Source organism: Hemicordylus capensis, chromosome 5 (assembly GCF_027244095.1).
Source record: "Hemicordylus capensis ecotype Gifberg chromosome 5, rHemCap1.1.pri, whole genome shotgun sequence".
In the NCBI taxonomy this organism is placed as follows: Eukaryota; Metazoa; Chordata; class Lepidosauria; order Squamata; family Cordylidae; genus Hemicordylus; species Hemicordylus capensis.
The window spans coordinates 182064599-182082926 of NC_069661.1; the positions used below are offsets into that span (position 1 = coordinate 182064599).

At 43.0% G+C, this 18328-nt stretch overlaps 1 protein-coding gene across 10 annotated transcripts in view; it reads right to left on the minus strand.

Annotated features, from left to right (window-relative positions):
* AMIGO2 (adhesion molecule with Ig like domain 2) overlaps positions 1 to 18328 on the minus strand; it is a 101283-nt gene that overhangs the window by 19600 nt on the left and 63355 nt on the right. The window contains exon 1 of one of the 10 annotated variants that reach the window (XM_053256401.1): positions 6366 to 6813. The exons of the other annotated variants lie outside the window; for them this stretch is intronic. The gene's annotated coding sequence lies outside the window, so the exon portion shown is untranslated. Of the gene's footprint in view, positions 1 to 6365; positions 6814 to 18328 lie in introns of those variants that run through there. 10 annotated transcript variants of the gene reach the window in all.

Consider the following 18328-nt stretch of genomic DNA (forward strand, 5'->3'; position numbering starts at 1 on the left):
GAAACTACAATTGGTACAGAATGTGGCAGCCAGACTGGTCTCTGGGACAACTCAAAGGGACCATATAAAATTGATTCTGAAAGAACTGCACTGGCTGCTAATATGTTTCCGAGCGATATGGTTATTACCCATAAAGCCCTGAATGGCTTGGGAATAGGGTACTTAAGGGAGTGCCTTCTTTATCATGAACTCAGCCATCCAGTTATGGTTGCCACTGGCTTGTTTGGTGGCACCTTGGGACCAGGCCTTCTCTGTGGCTGCCCCGAGGCTTTGGAATATGCTCCCTATCAAAATAAGAGCATTTCCATCTCTGGTTGCTTTTAGAAAGACCCTCAAGACACACCGTTTCTCTGGCTTTTAACTGACATGAATTTAAAACTGTTTAATGTTTTTAACCTATGAAACTGTTTTAACTTTTTATTCTATGAAATTGTTTTAATTGTTTGTACTCTGTTTTATATTGTTAATTTAAATTGTGTGCACTACCTCGAGATACACATATCAGGCTGTATGTGTGTGTGTGTGTGTATATATATATATATATATATATATATATATATATATATATATATATATATATATGACAGACAAAGTTGATAAAGCCTTAAAATGAGTTTAAGCTACCTGAAAATATTGACAGGCAGCAAAGCCCAAACAAACCAGGTTTGACAAATCCATGAAAAGTAAGAGATTACATTAACAGGAGAATTGTAGATAATGCACCCCACATAGACCTCTGCTGGAATATTTTGCCCTGCTTGGATCACCTTCCCAAAAGTATACAAACAATGCAGAATGGACTCAGAAGAAAACAACATGTTTTGAACTTGAGTATTATCCAGCTCAAAATGAAGCAATTTTCTTTAATTACATTTGATTTATTTATTTATTTACGAATTTATTTCAGTCATCACATGCTTAAATCTCCCTTGCTTTAAATCAATGGGACTTAAAAGGGATAAACTGTGGTTAGAGTCTATCCTCTTTTTTTTTTTTTGTTAACTATGTCAAACATTACAAATCCTACTGTATATGTACAAATCTCTCACCCCCGCTCTCTCTCTCTCTCTCTCTCTCTCTCTCTCACACACACACACACACACACACATTTTGCAACGACACTTGCATTTTGTGCCTTATTTTGAACTCATTATTTGTTTGATTTGAATTTTTGTGTGAAAAATGCAGCAGAGGCTGTAGAGAAACTAACGATACATTAGTATATGTATTCTGAGAGAGGGACATTATTACAGTAGATGTCATGAAGAAGAGGGAAATTCTAAGCAGGACATAGTTGCTCCAGCCCCTGAGTACTCAACCTTTTATGAACACAAGAGCAGCCCTCCTGGAACCGATTAAAGACCTCTTTAGTCCAGCTTCCTGTTTCCCACAGGTCGGCCAGATCCCTCTAGGAAGCCCACAAGCAGGAGGTGATGGCATACCTCCATTCTTCCCCTGTGACTAGGATTCAGATATACTTTCTCATTTTCCAGACACTGTCTGAACATTTTCAGACACCACTATTTTATTTTAAACTAATGCTTCAGTTCTTAGCATGCTGCAGCAAGTTGGAGTAGTTGATCTTTTCCAATGCAATAATATAGCACATACATCAGACCTCATTAGTACAATATATACTGTACATGGCAGCAAACATGTGTGTGCACTGGTCAGATGTCTGCATCTAATACTCAGTGCTGCACATGTAGTTCCTGATGCTAGATCAAGAACCCAACATGCATTGCAGTGCCAGACACCTCTCTGGGGTGGAAAGAAGAAATTGGGAGCCTGCTGATTTGTACTCTCAAAGGAGAGGGTCAGTGGAGACAAAGGAACATAGGAAGCTGCCATATACTGAGTCAGACCATTGGTCAATCAAGCCCAGTATTTTCTTCACAGACTGGCAGTAGCTTATCCAAGGTTGCAGGCAGGAATTTCTCTCAGCCCTATCTTGGAGAAGCTAGAGAGGGGACTTGAAGCCTTCTGCTCTTCCCAGAGCAGCTCCATCCCGAGGGGAATATCTTCCAGTTCTCACACTTCTAGTCTTCCATTCATATGCAGCCAGGGTGGACCCTGGTTAGCTAAGGGGACATGTCACGCTTGCTACCACAAGACCAGCTCCCCTCTCCTAGTTGAGACCATTGATGAGGGGCTACACACATAGAAATACACACACGGGTATATGTAGCCCATGACGCCGGTCTGGATTAGGGTCTGTAATACACATGTGGAACAGTGAAACATAAACATAATCAATTCTAATCTCTCTATACAAAAGAAGAGGATGGCTCTCTAGGTAAAAACCACACATTTTAGCATGCTAAGAGGAAAATAAGCTTGATAATTCTCAAGATGTCAAAATCTATTCCACTTGACGGAGAGATTGAATTTTGATGTAATCATCAGAAACAGGGAAGAAGCCTAGGTGTCTGATTGCCCACTCACATAGAAAATTGATGCTGAGGCACGAGAAATATTTTATCCAGTTCTAGAACTTCAGTCAATATCTGTTTAATTTAGGATCAGTCAGTTACAAATGTTGCAAGCTAGTCTCTCTTCATTCTGGAAACTAACTCTGGCTTCTGATGAAAGCAAGGCTGAGAGAGGCATGGGCAAGCACTTGCCGCCAGAAGAGAAAATGGCCTCTGTTTGAATCGTGCATGTCCTGGACCAGTGCAAAACCTACTTACTAAAAGGTGAGGCATCTCCCTGATTTTTGTTCATTCTTAATGAAGCCAAAGTTCCTGGCACAGTAAAAGGTCTTAAATGACAAAGACTATCCCTGAGGAGCAGGGAAAGCACATAAATCAAGACCGAGTACCAAATCAGTTATGAAAATTTGACACAATGGAGTTTCCTTGTTGTGCATTCCACATCCACCACATTTAGTATCTACCACCACATCCACACCTTCTTCAAGGCTGTACTGGCACTTTCCCTTGTTTTTCTGCCTTTGGAAATTTGCAGAGGTCAAAATCCTTTTTAAAACCTTCTACTCTCTTCAGATGCTAAAGTCTGTGTAATGGGAGATGGGTGGCATTCAGTGCCTTCTACTGCCCAGATGTCTGCCTGGCTGAGTACCTACCTGTGTAACCAACTCACTTCCCCTAAGCTAAATCACTAGACCACTCAGTCCTAAATTGGACTGCTGGACAGTAGGACACAAAATCACCGAGTTGGGCTGAAATCACCATCCTTGAGCATTCCTTGCATGGTCCTGTTGTGGGGAAAGCTGCACAGGACTACCCTGGACAGTCTTGTAACTAAGAGTTACAACTAAGATTCTGCTCTGTGTGGGCTTGTTATGGGCTAATCCCTGTGCTTGAGACTCCCTGGATTTTAGGTGAAATCCTTGAGCTACTGAGACCAGGCCATTCCCCAGGCTTGTCACAGTCCATCTTTTGCAACTGACTGCCCGGTAAACCCAGTGCTCTCTTTTGTTAGCTATTAGACTTCAGTATCAAGTGGGCATCCTGCTGTTTTTCCTTGCCAGTTGCTTTGGCAACACCTGGCAGGCAGGACCCGCTAACACAGGGGTGTCCAACAGTGGCCCTCCAGCTGTTTTTGACCTGCAACTCCCATCATCCCCAGTCACAGTGGCCAGCAGCCAGGGATGATGGGAGTTGTAGGCCAAGGACAGCTGGACACCCCTGCCCTAAATAGTTTCCAATGGAAGTCACTCCCTTTGGCATCACACACATAGAAGATTGAGGACGGGTATCAAAATTGCTCTCGATTCTCTATTTTCTCCATCTCTTTCTCCCCCCATCTCTCCCTTTCCTTCCATGCATATTCCCACATCCACCCAACTGCCAGGCTGTTACAGCCTTCAGTTCCTCCCTTTTCTCGCCTGCACCTAGAAGTCACCTTCACTCCCTACACAATCATGATCAGTGGCAGCCCATTGGTGTGGGGCAGAGAAACAAGCTGCAGCTGAGGCTCATTCCTATGCTTCTTGCCCTGTCCTGGTTGCCATCCTCCTACTCTATTAACTCCGGGCATGTGGGCTGGTCATTTGTCTGGTTCCCCAACCTGGCAAATGATCAGCCTGTGTGCATCAGGTGTAGTGGGGCGAGGGAGAACGAGAAGCTAGATGGGACTAGAAGAGTGGAAATGAGCCGCAACTGAGACGGCCCGCCACTGACTATGGTTGTACCCAGGCTGGCAGCTATGACATTTTACATGTGCCTCTACATTTTACAAAATAAAACTCTGTCTCTTAGTATACTCTATCAAAACAAATTCTATCTCTTCTGCTCCTCTGGGGTAGCCTTGCTTCTGTTCAGGCTGCAGTCCATTTGTTGTTCACACTTGCAAATTAGGTTTTGAGCAAATTCCCCCAAGTTGTTCAAAAAGCAAAAGCACACATGTGTATGGCATAACATGAGTGAGCAAGTGTAGTATACAAGCTAATTAATCAATGCTTTCAAATCAGCTAGAACTATTATATTTAAATATCTGTTGACGAACGGAGTAGTTGATCCTATGTGTGAGAAAACTTGCAGTGTAATAAACAAAAGCTACCACTAATTGTTGGAAGACAGTCACTGTTAATAGGTTGTTTTTTTCACTATTTAGGGATCAGAAATAAAGAATATCTGCTATTGCAGTACGATAGATGGACTCAAATATAAGCAACATATTGAATTTCATTTCAATTTAGCATCATCAGATTTAATTGCCTGTAGTCCTGAATTACCTGAACAGTCCAGGTGGGTTCACCTTAAAATGAGAAAAAAATCTCAACTAGTTTTGGATTAAAAAAAGAAATAAAGCCATTGTGTTATATATTATAGGAAGCCATTATGCTCTTCTTCACTGAACTGGGCAGAAGGAATGAAAAGATAATTCTGTGCTGCTAGCAATGATGTACTCTTCAATATCAGTCCTACCAAATTTTCAAGGGACATATTTTAATCTATGATTAAAACTTTAGGCTGTAACTTAAGCATGGTGCTCAGTTGCAAGTAAGGTTAACTGAAATATATGTGATGTACTTCCAAGCAAATGTGTACGGCTTACTTGGAATTGAGATTTAAGTAATTAATCTACAAAACTGAATCGGTTAAAGCGTGCAATCCTATTTTACTAGATTAATTAGATGCATCAGTATTTTATTTCCATTTGGCTTATCACTGACATAACACATAAATACACGGAGAAATGCCAGCTGTGTTTTTAGAGCATTTCCCAGTAGTTTTAGTGTACAATAAGGGACCAGCAGGTATAAGCATCAGTAATTTCAATTTTTCATTTTTAAACCAATATTTTACTTACTTGGCTATAAACAATGCCCTCATGTCTACAAACCAAAAAAGTACTATCTACAAACAGCAAGGACCGACTCTGACAGATGTCCCCATTAATGTCTAACAGATGCATCTTTATTCAGTTTTGCTCTAGGCCAACAGTATCATTTTGTTGCAGCCTTTGTGCAGCCTGCTGTCTTCCGATCTTCACCCTATAGTTCTCAAGCAGATTTTACCATCTCCCTATGGAGTCCTACTATTAATCCATCTCCATATAATGATGGCATCCCACCTACTCCCATTAGTGTTTGCCTGGCAACACACCACTTCCTGATTATCCAGCATTCTAGTCAGTTTGCAGTTACCTACTGAGATTGGGAAATGAGCCTTTAATAGATTTCCAATTCCCTCCTCTCTCACACCAATACTACAGCTTGAATGCATTTCTTTTAAGGCCCTTTTCAACCTATTGGCATTTTGTACCTCCTCCTCCCATCGTTCTCGGGGAAGTGGATCTGATTCTGTCCTTTGCTTTACCGCCTCTCTCCCGTTTCTTATCACTTCGCCCTTTCATTTTCACGCCTGCATCCTCCTTACTCCCTCTTTCCCTTCCTTAGAAACTGGAGCCCTCTTACAGCGGCGGGCCCCGTAGATCAAAGTTTCAAAACCAAAGCAACCCGGTGGAATGCCGGTGCCTCAGTGTTCTAAAGAACATCCACGATGTTCTAGGAGGCTGTGGTGTCCTGGGGAGCGTTTCAAGATGAATAAATCTGTCTAAATTTATTGCCCCCACCCACCACCCCACCCCGATCCCAGAGTTTGCCGAAGTGACGCTTCACAGTTGCTTGCTCGGACAACTCTCTGTACTCCTCTTGGAATCTCGTTCATTCATAAATGATCAGATCAACAGGGAGCAACGGATCGGCCAGGCAGCGTTGTTTGCAAAACAACCATGCAAAGGACCGCAGGCAGGATCCTTAGCGGTTTGGAGGAAAAACGAGATTGTGGACTCCCTGCCTGCCCCCCAAAGCAGAGCGTAGCATTTTATTCTTCCGGAGAAGAAGCGCAACATGAAGGACCACAGAATCGAGCAAGCGATCGCCCCTTAAAGCTTACCTCTGTTCCTGAAGGTGCTGCGACCAGTGAGTCATGGCAGGGGCCAGAAGAGACCGGGTGTGTGGACAGGGGATTGGAGTTCACCCCTTTGCCTCTGCTGCCGCAGAACATGCTATACTTGAAGTTTGCGAGCGGCGGCAGTCAGAGTCGAAGCGGCGGCAGCGCCAAAGGCAGACAAACGCTCTGGACGCGCAGGCGACCCTCCCTGAGCATCTGCTCCGTCGCCTCTCCGCCCACCTCTTGAAGCCCGATTGGCTCACAGCAGTCGAGTATAAATCGGAAGCGTTTGGATGGCAGGAACGAGCTGGCTTTGAACCAGTTCAGATTCAGACGGTCCCGCCGGCTGACCGTACTGGAAAGACTCTGATCGAATGGCAGTCGAGTTTCCAGGCGTCTCTCGCCTCCTCGCCGCCCGCCCCCCGCTTGACCCGAGGCCCGACCCGTCCATGGTAACATCACCACAGTAATGCTACTTGCAAACTCCCGTGGCAGGAGGATCGCACCCTGGCTTTCGAAGGAGAATAATGCCCTGCCTCCGCCACGTGGGACGGCGCACTTGAAAGGGAGGAAGAGGAGTGTGGGGCCAGACCTGGAAGGGGGTCGTCCTTCCAGTCTTCTGCCAAGCGAGAGGGCAGAGACGCTGGGTCCATTATCGCGATCAATCTCTCTGGGTGGTATGATAGGGGTGGTTATATTTTCTCCCCAGAGAGACAGAAAAATATCCGCTACCTCTGCCCTTTCACTTACTCCTCCTTCCTCGTCAAGGAGGATTGGGCCCTCTGAACCCAATCCCCACTACCTGCCACCATCTTGGCACCTGCCGCCTGGGGCCTGCTGGATGGACCCAGGGCTGTCCAGAGGGCATGGCAAGCTGGGTGACCGCCCCGGGCCCTGCTCTTTTAACCCCTATTAGAATTTGCTGGAAGGGAGCCCCACACTGGCTGATTTGCCCCAGGCCTCACACCCCGCCAGGGCTCTCTACGGACGGCCCTGGATGGACCCGATCCCCACCACCTTGGGCCACTGGACCCAACCCAGTCCCCACCACCCTTGCTCACCTGTGTTTGCTCTCTCTCTCTGGACAGTGCAGCAAGGCGATTGGGTCCCAGTGTGCCCAATTCTTTGTGCAACAAAGACAGGTGAGCAGATAAGGAAGCAAGGGTCTTACTGGAGCTGCCATGGCTTCTGCTCGCTAGCTCACTCAGGGTGGCCCCACCAAGAGCCTTCAACTAGGAGAGGAGAGACGAGTGATCAGGGGCAGTGGTGTGGCTGCTCATTGCGAGTATCACTTGCCCGATGCCGCTCCCCCCCCACCCCACTGTGCCCTGAGATAAATGAACAAGAGGTGGCAGGACCTGCATTCTCTCCCTCTCTGGATGGATGCTTTGCAGTGGGTGTTTTGCCTCACCACCAGGCGGGAGGCGACACTGAGCAAGAAGATGGGGAGAGACCTGCTCCTCTTGCATTAACAGCCTACTCTCTGTATGGCGCAGCGGAGAAATGACTTGACTAGCAAGCCAGAGGTTGCTGGTTCAAATCCCTGCTGGTAAACACCGATATCGGGCAGCAGCGATATAGGTAGATGCTGAAAGGCATCATCTCATACTGTGCAGGAGGTGGCAATGGTAAACCCCTCCTGCATTCTACCCAAGACAACCACAGGGCTCTGTGGTCACCAGGAGTCGACACCGACTTGAAGGCACACTTTACTTTTACCTCTGTACACAACTGGTCACTGCTCCTGTCTCCTTCCCTCTCTCTCCAGGCAGCATGGCAGGGTGGAGTTAGCAAGCTGCTCTTTCCACCTAATGGCGCAGCAGGGAAGTAACCTGCCTAGAGAGCAGGAGGCTGTTGGTTCGAATCCTCACTGGTGTGTTTCCCAGAATATGGAAAGGTCCTATATAGGGCAGTAGCAATATTAGAAAGTGCTGAAAAGCATCATTTCATACTGTGCGGGAGATGGCAATGGTGAACCCCTCCTGTATTCTACCAAGAAAACCACATGGCTCTGTGGTCACCAGGAGTCAACACTGACTTGATGGCACCACTTTCCCCTTCCTTTTCTTTCCCTCTCAACAGCGCTACCTGCTTGCTTGCAGAGTGAGCTAGTGAGAGAAAACAGGGCTGCCTTGAAACCTGACAGGAGCTGCTGTACCTCAACAGTGCTTGATGCCAGTGGCTGACATGATGATAAAAATTACTCAGAAAAAAGTAGTCCTATTGACTTGAGCAGGCAATACTTAATTTATCCCTTTAATTTCAGTGGGGCTATAATTTTCCTGTTATGTAGGCCAATGTGCCTTCATGAATTGCTGTGGACCCTGAAGCTATCCTTGTACTCCAGGGCAGTCGTGAGGACAGTCATGACAGGTAGTGGTTAGAGTGTGGGACTACCACTTGAGTTCAAATCCTCATTCGGCAATAAATCTCACTGGATGACTCTCAGCCGAAACTGCCTCGTAGGATTGTTTTGAGACAGAACCAGGAGCTTCTTGGAGGAAGAGTGTGGTATAGATATAATCATTAAAGAGTTCTTCATAATGAAGAGTGTACATGAGGATGGCTGCTGTTTTCAGTGATATGTTCAGAGTTTAGTGATGGCTGCTGGAGTGTGATTGTCAGAGCAAACGAAGGCTGCAATCTATGCACACTCACGGGAACTTCGTTTTTAGGTAAATATGCACAGGGAGTATTTCAGAGTTTAGTATCTGGAATAAAATATATCTACAATCACTTCAGATATCTGGCAAAGCAGGTGTTAGCCTATGAAACGGTGTTTTCTACTGTAAATTTGCTAGTCATTCAGGTGCTGAGGATTCTTTTTGCAACTGCAGATTAACACGTCTTTTGGAACTAAAATATCTGTTATGTACCCAGATGTGTGGATATAAGGGACCTTAATTAGATGGCATGCATTTCATCTGAATTCATGACATTAATATTAAAATTATGTTGACTTTGTACATTGATTAGGTATGTAGCTTTTCTCATTCTTTTGACAAAGTGCTTGGTACATTAAGTATTACAGATATTAATAAAATAACCTTAATAAATCCATTATCCTTTAAGGGACTCTGATGTGCCTGTAAAAGGTGGAAACAACTCAAGATAAGAGCTACTTATTAAAAAAAAGATTCCACATCAATAGCCATCTTAATGCAATTTGGTATTAATGCAGTCTGCATAGTGGGGAATGCCACACAGTTGATGGGGAGATGTCCAAGGGGACATATGCAGAGTTATCCTTAGTATGCAGTGTAGCCACAAAAGGCAAATGGCATGTTTACATTTGAGGTTTTAAACCGTCCTTTTTCTAGTTGACTTTGCAAATATGAATGTAAAACCTCCATTGTCTAGAATGCTCATTTGTTTTACAAATGTCTCTTTTCTTCATGATGAATAAGATAGATAAATAGTGAAAGGAGGGTTCAAAGACCACATAGGCCTCCTGCATGAACATGCTCAAAGACTCCTATGGAGGCCTATTACAGATGTCTCTCCTTAAGGCTGCTGCCATCACTTTCACATGAACAGAGCTCTAGGTGGCTTTGAGAATGTTTGAATCTCCTTTTGATCGTGACACCACAGCATCACAAGAATTTTTTTGCAGCAGTTGTACCACTGTGGAATTATTTGAACTGGGCTTCCTTAAAGCTTCCTCTTCATCCCTTTTATTCATGTGAAGGCCACCTGACTTTCTCTGAAGTGTTGAGATCTGCTGTGTTCCTTCTCTTTCAAAGGATAATGATTTCAGTGAAGTACGCGGAGTCAAGGCAGTAGCCATGCCATGCTGTAACAGTGCTTGGAGAGACAGAAAACAAGCGCCACTATCCTAATCAGTGCCATCAGAATCTTGCCCTAGAATTTTCTGAGGGTTCATCTTTAAAAAGGCAAGAGGCAAAGCTAAATGCCCTATACAGACATTTGCTGGGTGTGTGTACAGGCGTCTGCTGTACACTTGCATATATTTTTGTGTGCAAGATTGTACTGTACATGCATTCATTTCAAAATTGAAGCTGGGTATTAGCTCCTAAAATGCAGGGAATAAATCTGTACAGGTGTATACTGATCACAAATTTTATGTTGTCAAACATAATATGTAAATAGGCTACAGACTGCCTCTGATGCATGGGTTTTGGCTGTGGTAACTCAGTTGATAAAGGAAGAAGCATTTTAAACATAAGCTCAGATGCATTCTCTCGTGTGTGGGGGCTGATATCCCAGTTTAGATTAATTCACAGCTTGAACCTATACAAATTTACATGGAAGTAGGCCCCACTGAGCTCAAGGGAGCTTACTCTTGAGTAAGATTGCAGCTTAAACAAGATATCTAAAAGAATATTGCAACGCTCTCTGATTTCTGTGATGGGCTTTTGTGGAACTATGGATGACTAAAAATACGGCCTGCCCATTATGTTTCCAAATCTGGCTGTGACTGTTCTGGTAGAAGGTCTGTTCTGGAAGAAGAACAGCTAAGGGACATCTGGCAATCCTTCTATTCCATTCATGCAAGAGCCTTCCTAGAGGACGGAAGCAAGGCTGGGAAGGATTTCCTTTCTAGCTAAGCAGGAAACTTCAGTGCCATTGCTGCATTTTAGTTACCATCTGTCTTGTGGGCTGTGTGTCTTCCAGGCTGATTTTGTTGTTGTTATTTCCATCACCCTTTTGCTCAGCAGAGCCTTCTGCACTGATAAGGGCTTTCCCCACGTTCCTGGAAATTAACTGAAGCAGTGGTGCTTCTTAATTTTCCAAGTGGTTTCTCTAGCAGGTGTACCAGAAAAAGAAATATGAAATATTCCTGCTGGGGCAGAATGCAAAGACATTCACATTTCATAAAGCCTGGCATCACAATGGCAAATCTCACTATATTTGTTCTTAAAGTGTATTACCTAACACCAAATTCATGTAGCAATTGTCATACAATGAGAGAGAAGAGAAGAGAAGAGAAGAGAAGAGAAGAGAAGAGAAGAGAAGAGAAGCAAGCTATTCCAATACCACTCTTTGCCAATCACCTTCACAGTTGACAACAGCACATGAACAGTAGTGCTCCGCAAACCCGGTTTTAGGGACAGGCTACTTGAGTGGGTTACCCGCTCAAGAACCACTGGGCTCGCAGCCGAGCCCGGTGGTTCTCACGATTGCAGAAAATCGGGCTAGTGGAGGCTAGCTCGATTTTCTGTAATCATGTGAATAGCCTCCTGGAGTAGAAGTGAGGCTAACAAAAACAGCCAGCAGCAAGATCACTGAAGGCAGACTGCCCTTGCCTCTCTGTAAATAATATCTATCTCATTAAATCGTTAATAGTCCTGATTCAACTCCACTGTCTTGTCCTTGCATACCACAACTCTCTCCTCTGGATTCTACAAACCCCAAGCTAGTACTACCCTCCACTCCTCCTGAGTACAACCAAGACAAGCTTCAGCTGGGTCCAGCTCAGGGTCCAGGAGATCACATGGAAAAGGGAGGCAGCAGTGCTGCAGGAAATGATGAAGCTAAGTCTCTTGATTGTGACCATAAACACAGCTTTTTTGGAAAATGGTCCCCCCACTTTTATTGCAATAAGGTTACAGTATATAGACATAATCAAGAATGATAATAATACATGTAAATATAACTTTAAAAACAACAACCCTTAACACAGCTTAACATGATGGGACACAACCAATTGTTAAAATACCACATATGGTTGAGGGCTCCAAGATCCTGAGAATCTCAGCTTTCATCTCTTAAAGATTCTAATCCTTCATGCTGTAAGGCATTTTGAAAGTGTGTGAGCAATGCCTCTTGAAGTTTCAGAAGGGTGCATGTGTGTGTGAATGTGCAAGATTTCTAGTGAGCGGGAGAATAATTTAGCAACTGCCTTTCTATATAATCTTTCAATTGAGGCATTTAAGTCCTTTATTACTAAAATGGATAACAGTTAACGATAAAATTAAACACATACACACACCAGACTTGTTTCATGCCCTTGATAGCCAGCGTGGTGTAGTGGTTAGAGTGCTGGACTAGGACCAGGGAGATCCAGGTTCAAATCACCTTTCAGCCATGAGTTTGGGGATTTCTCCCTCCAGTTTATTGTCCCTCTCTCTTACCAGCGCCAAGGCTATTACGATCCAATGTCTTAGAGACATTGAGTATCAGCGCCTTGTCTCCCTAGCGAATAGATGTTGTTCTCCCATATATCTTGGTATTTCCCTTCCTGCTTGTAATCATCCTGCCAAATATCTTTCCACGCTTCATCTGGTCAAACTGAGGTCAGCCTTTGCAAGATCCATGCTGAATGTTCTACCCTCTGCCTTGCTCCTTAGAAGGTTTTGCAAGGATGCCCCTGTATTGGGGCTATGTTCTTGTGGTGAGGGCTGCTTAGAAACAGTTGCTCATGTACTTTTGTACTGCCCTCTGTTCCGTGACTCAAGGAAAGATTACTGACCCCCTTATTTGATCAGTTTCCAGGCAGGCCTGACTCATTTTATCTTAATTTATATCTTGCTGATGTTAATGAGAGTACTACTAAACTGGTTGCTAAATTTTTATAACGGGCTATGAAATTGACCTCTCGTCATGGGGTTTTATGAGACCGACTGTGTATCTTTTAGTTATTTTATGTTGTATATATATGCCTGGTAACAGTCAATAGTTTTAATTTTGTTTGGCTTATGGCCGCAAATAAAATGATTCATTCAGTCATTCATTCATTCTTTCAGCCATGATACTTGCTGGGTGGCTCTGGGCCAGTCACTTCTCTCTCAGCCTAACCTACTTCACAGGGTTGTTGTGGGGAGGAACTTAAGTATGTAGTACACCGCTTTGGGCTCCTTGGAGGAAGAGCGGGATATAAAATGTAATAATAATAACAGTCTCTTCAGATGCTGCAAGGACTCGCCTGGGATTCCACTCTTCTGCCTTCTGTCAAGACAGACATCTCTTTAAGTAGCCCTGCGAAAGAAGGGCAAGGCCGTACCAACAGTTCCCTCAGACTATTTCTGAGGGTTTCTTTAGAATCTGTTAGTATATGAACTCTTTGCTCTGGCCTTCTTTCCCTTTCCCTTTCCCTCAGGGTATGCATATCTTAATGAAGCAGGTCTTGAACTTCAGTATCCTGTGTTACTTCTTATTCCTGTCCAAGACCACCAGAAGCATAAATTATGTAAAATAAGGAATATGTAGGATTGGCATGATTTTTATAGGCTGCAGAATTCAGCATTTTTGACACAGAATTTGGGACAAGATGGTGTAGAATTTTGATACAATTTATAGAAAATAGTAGCTAATGCCATCAATACCCCAGTACAATAATGAAAAATAAAAAATCCTAGATTATCTACCAGTCTACTGTATTTCACTGATGCACTGCACTTTGATAGAAACCTTTGCTTATAGCCAAAGCCCAGCACTAAAGAAACAGGCAGCACATTCAATAGATGAATATAATAATCACTTCAAGGTCTTCCCTACAGGTTAAACATTAAATAAATCAAAATGGGCAGCTCCAGTCCATACAAGGGTTATGACAAAACACAATTAAAAACAAAATACCTATAAAATATTAAGTGGTAAGTAAGATAATCAAACATACTTGACATCCATATATTGTGAACCGCCCAGGGACTAACTAACTAAATCTTTTACATGCTACACTCTCATTTTCTTAGCTGCCAGAAATGCTCTAGAATGGAACTATTTGCAAGAAATACTGTGATACTGGAGAGAAATCTACCTCTAGGGTGATTAGACAGCTCTGTTGCCAGACTTGGCTTTTTAAAAATGTTACAGTGTATGCGGTGGTGAAGGACAACAGTAATTAATCCACACAGGCTAACAATAAATTAGCCTCATAGGAACATAGGGAGCTGCCATATACTGAGTCAGACCAATGGTCCATCTAGCTCAGTATTGTCTTCACAGGCTGGCAGCAGCTTCTCCAAGGTTGCAGGCAGGAATCTCTCTCAGCCCTATCTTGGAGAAGCCAGGGAGGGAACTTGAAACCTTCTGCTCTTCCCAGAGTGGCTCCATCCCCTGGGGGGAATATCTTCCGGTGCTCACACTTCTAGTCTCCCATTCATATGCAACCAGGGCAGACCTTGCTTAGCTATGGGGACAAGTCATGCTTGCTACCACGAGACCAGCTCTCCTATCCTCACAGCTCACAGAGATATCATCATCAATGCAGCTGATGAGTTTTCCATAGAACTCCTCTGTATGGGTGGGAGGCAAGGCTAAGCCTACCTTCCCCACAGATGATCTGGAATGGCCCCAGCTGTGCTTCACCATCGCACACACAATCACCATGGTGGCAACTGGCTTGGCATTCTAGAGGTGCCTTGGGGTATTCCCAGGGGACCGGAGCTCTAGGCGCTCATCTCTGTGCCAGTGAGGGTTGTAAATGGCCCGTGCTGACACATGATCTCTCAGCCTAGGTTAGCGGTGCGCTCGCTCCATTAACCCAGGCTAAGAGCCAGGATTTGGCGCTGGGTTTTGTGCTACAGCACTGCTGGTATCTGTGTGGTTCCCAGTGGTTCTCACAGGCAGCCAAGCCTAGGCTTGACTGCATGTGACAACAGCCTCACTGACTCACCGTGGTCATTCACATAATCAAAAACTGTTCTACCTGGGTTTGAGAGCTGTGTGTGCTCTCAATTTTCAGTTGTTCAGAAGCAAGGTAGGAGGAAAACCTGGGTAGCTTTTCTTCCTTGCTTCCACACAATCACTTCTACCTGGGTTTCCCCTCTTACCTCGCTTCCACACAACCTAAAACTGGCACACACACAGTTTCCAAACCTGGGAAGAACACAGTTTTTGATTGTGTGAATAACCTCCTTGTCTCTACCCTTTTGGAGCACCCCATCGAGCCATTTATTTTTCTCTAGCGACTATAATTGACAAATAACAGAATGGATTCATCACCTTTTGGGAGAGGTTTGCAAATTTAAAGTTTCTAGAAATTCCTGAAAACTGCAGGAACTTGCCATTATGTATTCTCATGATGTTGGTTATTATCTGTTTATTAGAGCCATTCTACTTAAACTTTGCCTTCCCAAACAGCATCTCATTCTCCCCCCATCACCGCTAATAATTAGTTGCAACACCTAGTAAAAGCTATCACATCTCTGAGGAAAAATTGCTTCCTTCAAGATCTCTTTTTGTTTTCTTTTGCTTAAACTGGCTGGAACCAAAGTTTAGGCTGCTTCATAGCTAAGCAGGGTCTGCCCTGGTTGCATATGAATGGGAGACTTCATGTGTGAGCACTGCAAGATATTCCCCTCAGGGGATGAAGCCGCTCTGGGAAAAGCAGAAGGTTTCAGGTTCCCTCCCTGGCTACTAAGCTAGATAGACCAATGGTCTGACTCAGTATATGGCAGTTCCCTATGTTCCTAACCAATAAAGATTTCTGATTGTGTGGCATCACCAACAAGCAGTGAGATAAAGGTTTAACTCTGGAAGGGCGGTATAGAAATCAAATAAATAAATAAATAATATTAATATATTATTCTCCAGAATAGAAGAAAAAGAAATAGAAAAGATCACAAAATACAAAGATCTACAAACTGAAATTGAAAGGCTGTGGCAAAAGAAGACCAAAATAATCCCAGTACTAATTGGCGCCCTAGGTGCAATTCCAAAGTACCTTGAAGAGCACCTCAACACCATAGGGGGCATAGAAATCACCATCAGCCAATTACAAAAAGCAACTTTACTGGGAACAGCCTATATTCTGCAATGATATCTATAATTATAACTACAACAACATTGATAATAATAATATTCAGCCATCCCAGGTCCATGGGAAGGACTCGATGTCTGGATAAAACAAACCAGTCAATAACACCTGTCTGCCTGTATTAATACTACTACTACTACTACTACTAATAATAATAATAGGCAATGGCTTAAGAATGGCAACTTGAAGAAAGAAACAGAGGGTTTAATACTGGCTGCACAAGAACAAGCACTAAGAACAAATGCAATAAGAGCAAAAGTAGAAAAATCAACAACAAACAGAAAGTGCCGCCTTTGTAAAGAAGCAGATGAAACCGTGGACCACCTAATCAGCTGTTGTAGAAAGATCTCACAGACTGACTACAAACAAAGGCATGACAAGGTAGCAGGGATGATACACTGGAACATCTGCAAAAAATACAAGCTACCTGTAGCCAAAAATTGGTGGGACCATAAAATGGGGAAAGTTGTAGGAAATGAAGATGCAAAAATATTATGGGACTTCCGACTACAAACAGACAAACATCTGCAACACAATACACCAGATATAACTGTAGTCGAGAAGAAAGAAAACCAAGTCAATATAATCGACATAGCAATATCAGGAGATAGCAGAATAGAAGAAAAAGAAATAGAAAAAAATCACAAAATACAAAGATCTACAAATTGAAATTGAAAGGCTGTGACAGAAGAAGACCAAAATAATCCCAGTGGTAATTGGCACCCTAGGTGCAATTCCAGGACAATTTGAAGAGTACCACAACACCATAGGGGCCACAGAAATCACCATCAGCCAATTACAAAAAGCAACTTTACTCGGAACAGCCTATATTCTGTGACGATATCTATAATAATAACAAGAACAATATTGATAACAAAACTCTGATATCTCAGGTCCTTGGGAAGGACTCAATGTCTGGATAAAACAAATCAGTCAATAACAACTGCCTGACTGTATAAACTTGACATAATAATAATAGTTGTGGTACTACCATATTACCATACAGTACTTTATCTTTCCATAAAAGGTCTGCTCTTACCAATTTGCACACCACGACTAATGGCATTTGGATCAAATAGATTAGAAGAAGCATCAATCCTCCCTGGGTTCCTTAACAAATGACAAAAGCTCTTAGGTCTCATACAGTATGTTGAAAAAAGCTTTAACTCAAAAACTGTAGACAATCTAAGGCACAAGAGCACACTGAAATGAATAATTTGAGACAATACTATTCCTATGGTAACACAACGGCACAAATCTGAGTTACTACAAGGATAAATTTGCCTCACTGTGTAGAAATAATCCTCAATTCAGAGCAAGCTTTTCAGCTCTCTAAATCCCTGGCATTGATAGGAAACTACTGTCATGGTTATGTAAACAGGGAAAGGAAAGGTTCTAATCCCAGAAGTACTACTGGAATTGATGGTATAATGTCACAGTCCAAACTCCATTCGCCAGAGCTTGTCTTGGGAAAGACAAAGCTGGTGGGCATAAATAAATGCAAAGATAAAATAGACAAATGCGAAAGGCATTTTGCCTTAATTTAGCAAAGACGTCTCTTCAGTTAATTAAATGATGACAATCATCAGAGACTAATTCCTTAAACTTGGCTTTGATCAGAACAAAAGAATCCATCAAATGATCCCAAAGATATATTTAAAATTGCTAAGAGTCCTGATTGCCATGCAGAGTGATTATTCTGTGGGAAAGTAGCTCAAAGTAGTAACACATTATTAGGTGAAGTTTAGGTATAGTTGGATCGAGTGCTTAGTTTCTATCTTTTCCAAATGACTCCCAGTAATATTAATGGTTTGTACACTTTCTACTGTAATTGGCTGATTCTAGAATGTTCTGTGGAAAGTAATGTGGTAGTTTCAAGTAAGCATGTTTAGAATGAGCATGTCAAACAACAGATTAGCAAGGCCTTTAGCACAAAGCAGAACAACGAAATTTATTGTCAACCTGGCACAATGTTTATAGAATAGCTAATATGTTTTTGTCTAAAATCTACTGTGGATCTAGATTTCATTGCCAAGAAACCCACATGACATTTGGCTGCTCTTTAAAAACACTGGCATTCAATAATTCTGTTGCATAATCTACATGTATCTATTATGTTACATAATATATATGAAGGGAAGTATTTCATTGAGAAAACATGTTTTGGATGAAGTCTCAATTGGCCAAGACCATTTTATGACATACATTCATTTTTTCATTTGTATTAATTGTAACTCTTAGACTT